Source organism: Heteronotia binoei, chromosome 21, assembly GCF_032191835.1.
Source record: "Heteronotia binoei isolate CCM8104 ecotype False Entrance Well chromosome 21, APGP_CSIRO_Hbin_v1, whole genome shotgun sequence".
Classification (NCBI taxonomy): Eukaryota; Metazoa; Chordata; class Lepidosauria; order Squamata; family Gekkonidae; genus Heteronotia; species Heteronotia binoei.
In genome coordinates this window covers 756973-763301 of record NC_083243.1, presented here as the reverse complement: position 1 = coordinate 763301, position 6329 = coordinate 756973, and the positions used below count along the sequence as shown (strand labels likewise).

Here is a 6329-nt window from a genome sequence, read left to right as displayed (position 1 = left end):
CTACCTCACAGGGTGTCTGTTGTGGGGGAGGAAGGGAAAGGAGATTGTGAGCCGCTCTGAGACTCTTCAGAGTGGAGGGCGGGATATAAATCCAATATCTTCATCTACCTCACAGGATGTCTGTTGTGGGGGAGGAAGGGAAAGGAGATTGTGAGCCGCTCTGAGACTCTTCGGAGTGGAGGGCAGGATATAAATCCAATATCTTCATCTACCTCACAGGGTGTCTGTTGTGGGAGAGGAAGGGAAAGGAGATTGTGAGCCGCTCTGAGACTCTTCGGAGTGGAGGGTGGGATATAAATCCAATATCTTCATCTACCTCACAGGGTGTCTGTTGTGGGAGAGGAAGGGAAAGGAGATTGTGAGCCGCTCTGAGACTCTTCGGAGTGGAGGGCGGGATATAAATCCAATATCTTCATCTACCTCACAGGGTGTCTGTTGTGGGGGAGGAAGGGAAAGGAGATTGTGAGCCGCTCTGAGACTCTTCGGAGTGGAGGGCGGGATATAAATCCAATATCTTCATCTACCTCACAGGGTGTCTGTTGTGGGGGAGGAAGGGAAAGGAGATTGTGAGCTGCCTCTGAGACTCTTTAGAGTTGAGGGCAGGATATGAATCCAATATCTTCTTATCGTCGTCTTCTTCTTCAAAATAGGGTGTACACATCATCTGTTTTGGCAGCAGCCAGCTTGCCTGGGCCATCCACGTTGGGTTCTTTAGCATCACAAGATCCGGAGCTCAGAAGACCCAAGATTTGCATTCTGTTGAGGCAGCTTTTCTGAAAAGCTATTGCTTTTAATTTACCGAATACATTTACATCCCCAACTAATACTGTATTGGAAAAACAATAAGGTTTAATTGACCACAGCTTACCATAAGACCCATTTTTTTAAGTATGAGGAGGAGGACACCTTGAGCAGAGAGAGAATTATGCTGGTGTTTACCAGATGACTAATGCAGATTCCATTTGGATTATTTATGGAGCAGAAGAGACGTTAGGGTTAGAAATGACAGAGGAAGCCAGTAGAAAATAATGACTGAGAAATTAATGAGCGGAGGGCTGAGACAAAGCTTGCTGGAGAGCCCTTAAGGCTGACACCAATGACTACAGTGTCGAGAAAGACTCTTGCCATTAGTCTGGGAGTACTTTCACTTTCCACTGTCTCCATTTTGTGCCGCTCCTATCTCTGTGTAACAAGTGAAGCATTCTTTCTGCCTAGTCTTGGAGATGGCCAAGGTAGTATCTGTCTGATTATGTTTGCACCTGCAAGGGGCCTGGGAAAAAACTATTGGGGAGGAATTGCTCACTTCACACCTAAGATTTAAATGTATAATGGTTTAGCTTTGCCCCTGGAAGGTAGCTTGCCTTCAAACCTGCCCTTCCAATTTGCTCACTAATTATGTCAACTAAGTGACATAAGTGCCTAGTTTGGAAAGGGGATTTGTCTGGCTTGTAATGCTTGGTTGTATTATGAGTTGAGTGTTACTTATTTCCCTGATTTTGCTGCTCCGAGTGGAGAATCGGTGCATGTGGAACAGCAAAATCAGTGAAATAACTTCTCTGCACAAGTATGGGGTTTTTTTTGTAGCAGTTACCTACAGCTGCTCTCTGGCTGCAGAGGACATGAGCTGCATCCAGGATCCACCCCCACGCGGGCAGCTTTGACACGGGGCACAGGAGTGACCCCCCCCTTTTCTCTGCAGTCCAATCAGACAGCTTTGAGTGGGAAGAAGTGGCATCCAGTGGTCTTCTTATCACGGCCACCTAACTGGCTGCCTTTCAGGAAGTCTGTGATGCAGCAGTTTTCGGGGCGGGAGATCAGAAGAACCCTGATTTCAGGTCATACCTGCAATCAGCAGGGGGTCGGTTCCTGATCCCCTCCCCTAAAAAAATACTTTGCTTGGTGTAGAGCAAAAAGTTCCTCAGCAGGAAATGAGGAGCCTGCACCCCACCCCTCACTGTTCCTTCCATTCCCTGTGAACTGATGGGAGAAGGCTGGGGACAGCGGAGGAGCCTGAGATGACTTGGTTGCCAGACTGCCACTGGTGAGCAGCCGGCGGAGGAATCCATGGCAGCTGTTGGAGAATCCCCAGTTGCCAACGGAGGCTTCTCTCTCTCTTTCCTCTCGCCCATCTGACATATGAAGCAGCCCAGGAAAGGCCTAGCCTTGCTGCAGGGGCTTCAGAGTTAACCGTCCTCATCTTGATTAGGCCCTCTGCTTGCCTGAGCTCATCAGGATTGAACTTAAAACAGAGGCTGTGACTCAGAGGCTGCCGCTTTCCCTGCCGCGAGAGAGCCAATCCCTGCAGAAGCGACAGCTGCAGCTCTCCTATAACACTGAGAGCCCTCTTGGGGGACTGTGCTGCAGGGAGAAGGTGCAGGGTGCCCCTCTACAGCTTAAGAAGAACCAGCAGGGAAGATCCCCACACCTCCACTTGCACCTGCTGGAAAGGCCTTGGGTCAGCAAGAGCTCTCTTATCTGGGAGAACCGGGTTTGATTCCCCACTCCTCCACTTGCAGCTGCTGGAATGGCCTTGGGTCAGCCAGAGCTCTCTTATCTGGGAGAACCGGGTTTGATTCCCCACTCCTCCACTTGCACCTGCTGGAATTGCCTTGGGTCAGCCATAGCTCTGGCAGAGGTTGTCCTTGAAAGGGCAGCTGCTGTGAGAGCCCTCTCAGCCCCACCCACCTCACAGGGTGTCTGTTGTGGGGGAAGAAGATAAAGCAGATGTAAGCTTCTCTAAGGCTCTGATTCAGAGAGAAGGGCGGGGTGTAAATCTGCAATTCTTCTTCTTGTGAGTGTTTTTTTTTTAATGTTTGTTCTTCGCTGGCATTGGTATTCAGTTCTCTTTTTCACAGGGTGGAGTCTCATGTTTAGACATCGAATCATGGTTTACATGGGTGGAGATTCTCAGGTTTTATATAGTTTTAGATTTTGGCATTTAATATAAGTTCAGGTTCTAGAGGTTCACATTGGTTGGTCCCTAGTAATTACTGGCAATATCCTTCCTATGCGGAGAGATTTTGTGGGGTTGCATTTCTCATGTTTTCCCCTCCTTCACAGGGAACAGTGGGGGGCGACTGAAGGCTCCTTGTCCAAAGGCACACAGAATCGGACCCATTGGTCCAGCTGACTTGGAATTTGGTGGGTTTTTTACAGGACAGGCACAAGCAGCTCCCCTGTAATTTTGGTGCCAATGCTTTTAAAAACACCCCCAGAAAGATTGAGGGGTTGTTTTGTAGAAAAACAAGTGGTGGAGCTCATTAGTATAACTCATTAGCATATGCTCTCCCCCCACCAAAAGAAACCCAACGCAAGAAATGAGAGCCCCAGATGAGCGAGGCCTGCTTGGGCTGGCTAGAGATCCAACCAGCCCAAACAGGCTTCACTCACCTGGGGCTTGCCTGGTTCTCTCCCGGGCCTCCCCTCCAGTCAAAAGGCCAGCCAGCCACCCTTGCCACCCCAAAATCCCAAAGAAGCCCTGGAGGAAGGGCGGTGTGGGCCAGGGGTTAACGAGGGCTTCTAGGGGTGTGGCAAAGCCCCTGGTGGCTGGCTGGCTGCCCACTCTCCTAATCCAAGGATTGTTATGCAGCTGCACCTCCTATTCAATGGACAAGGTAGGTGGGAAGGAAGAGGGGGAACCCACAGAAAGGTTCAGGAGCTGTGCTCCTGTGAGCTCCTGCTGAGGCTGAGGCCTGCCCATAGAGAACAATGGAGCTGGGAAATATCCTGAAAGGGGGGGGGGCACAAATCCAAATACCATGCCAATTTGTGGAACCCAGGAACCAAGAATAGCAATATCTTTGGCTCCAATATATCTGAATCCTCCACTCCAAAATGATTTTTCTTTTGCTGAACACCTCTACTGAGGTGTGTGTGTGTGTGCGCGCTGTGAGGAGGGCCATTCTGTCCCCCCCTGCCAACAATGAGTTAAGAGCTTCCTTCAGCCTCCTTCCAAATCTGTTGATGTGGAGCAGGGTGTATTTTTTTTGAGGAAGTTTTGCATTTTTCCAAGGTAGAATGATCAATCAAAGGTAGAGCAATTTCAATCACAACTAAAGGATCTGAGCACAATCCTCTGGCAACACTTACATGCCTGAGAAAATTAGGGGCTGATTAAGAGGAGGCCATGGACAACTTACAGGCCCCATTTAGGCCTTGGGAATTAAGGGCAGAAGAGCAGAAGAGAGAACATAAGAGAAGCCATGTTGGATCAGGCCAGTGGCCCATCCAGTCCAACACTCTGTGTCACATAAGAACATAAGAGAAGCCCTGTTGGATCAGGCCAATGGCCCATCCAGTCTAACACTCTGTGTCACATAAGAACATAAGAGAAGCCCTGTTGGATCAGGCCAATGGCCCATCCAGTCCAACACTCTGTGTCACATAAGAAAAGCCCTGTTGGATCAGGCCAGTAGCTCCTCCAGTCCAACACTCTGTGTCACATAAGAACATAAGAGAAGCCCTGTTGGATCAGGCCAATGGCCCATCCAGTCCAACACTCTGTGTCACATAAGAACATAAAAGAAGCCATGTTGGATCAGGCCAGTAGCCCATCCAGTCCAACACTCTGTGTTACATAAGAACATAAGAGAAGCCCTGTTGGATCAGGCCAATGGCCCATCCAGTCCAACACTCTGTGTCACGTAAGAACATAAGAGAAGCTCTCTTTGATCAGGCCAATGGCCCATCCAGTCCAATACTCTGTGTCACACAGTGGCCAAAAAACCCCCAGGTGCCATCAGGAGGTCCACCAGTGGGGCTAGAAGCCCACCCACTGTGCCCCTACAAGCACCAAGAATACAGAGGATCACTGCCCCAGACATAAGAACATAAGAGAAGCCATGTTGGATCTGGCCAATGCCGCATCCTGTCCAACACTGTGTCGCACAGTGTCCAAAAAAAACAGGCACCATCAAGAGGTTCACCAGTGGGGCCAGGACACCAGAAGCCCTCCCACTGTTGCCCCCCTCCCTCCAAGCACCAAGAATACAGAGCATCACTGCCCCAGACAGAGAGTTCCAACAGTATGCTGTGGCTAGTAGCCACTGATGCACCTCTGCTCCAGATGTTTATCCAATCCCCTCTTGAAGCTGGCTATGCTTGTAGCTGCCCCCACCTCCTGTGGCAGTGAATTCCATGTGTTAATCACCCTTTGGGTGAGGAAGGACTTCCTTTCATCCATTCTAGCCCCACTGCTCAGCAAAGAAGAGGCCTGCAGGATCAGACTAGCAGCCCCTCTAGATCTTTGCATTCCACGGATGCTGCCAACTCCTGCCCAGTTTCAAGCCTTCTGTTTTCTGGCTAAGGTAGTTGAGAGTGGCTGTGGAAGAATTCCAGGCTTCGCTGGATGACTCCTCTATCCTGGACCCATTCCACTCTGGCTATGGGGTGGGGAGGGCTCTGGTCCCCCTCATAGATGACCTCCAGAGACACAAATATAACTGGGGTCTCAACCCCACCATGTTGTCTTTTAGCATGTATTAGCAATAAAGCCTTTCCCGTGCTGAACTCCAGTGTCTCAAACCTGCTGTCTCCAGGCAGCAGGTGATGGAAAGACCCTTCTCTGCCTGAGACCCGGGAGAGCAGCTGCCAGTCTGGGAAGACCTTGACGGACCAAGGGTCAGATGCACTATAAGGCAGCTTCACAGATTCAGCTATTTTCTTCCTGGGCAGTCCCTACCCCACCTTACCCTGCAGTGCTTGGCTGAACTCAAAGTTGTCCTGGTTGGAGGGGTGCGGAGCAGCGATAGGCCTCACCCAGTCTTGGGTTCAGATCCTGCTGCCCCTGGTGGGGAGCGAATGTGGCCCCCAGTCTCGCACCGAAGAAGACGACGACATTGGATTTATATTCCGCTCTCTGCTCAAGAGTCTCAGAGCGGCTCACAATCTCCTGAACATATGAAGCTGCCTTATACTGAATCAGACCCTCCTGGGTCCATCAAAGTAAGCATTGCCTACTCAGACCGGCAGCGGCTCTCCAGAGTCTCAAGCTGAGGTTTTTCACACCTATTTGCCTGGACCCTTTTTTAGTTGGAGATGCCAGGGATTGAACCTGGGACCTTCTGCTTCACAAGCAGATGCTCTGCCACTGAGCCACCATCCTTCCCCTAAGCCACCATCCCTTCTTTATCTTCCTCCATCACAACAGACACCCTGTGAGGTGGGTGGGGCTGAGGGAGCTCTCACAGCAGCTGCTTTTTCAAGGACAATTCTGCCAGAGCTCTGGCTGACCCAAGGCCATTCCAGCAGCTGCAAGTGGAGGAGTGGGGAACCAAACCCAGTTCTCCCAGATAAGAGAGCTCTGGCTGACCCAAGGCCATTCCAGCAGG

General features: G+C 50.5%; 1 non-coding gene across 1 annotated transcript; it reads right to left on the bottom strand.

Moving 5' to 3' along the window:
• Positions 1-6031: 6031 nt before the first annotated feature.
• On the bottom strand, positions 6032-6106 carry TRNAH-GUG (transfer RNA histidin (anticodon GUG)). Its single transcript has one exon. It is a non-coding gene; the product is annotated as a tRNA-His (tRNA).
• Positions 6107-6329: the final 223 nt, after the last annotated feature.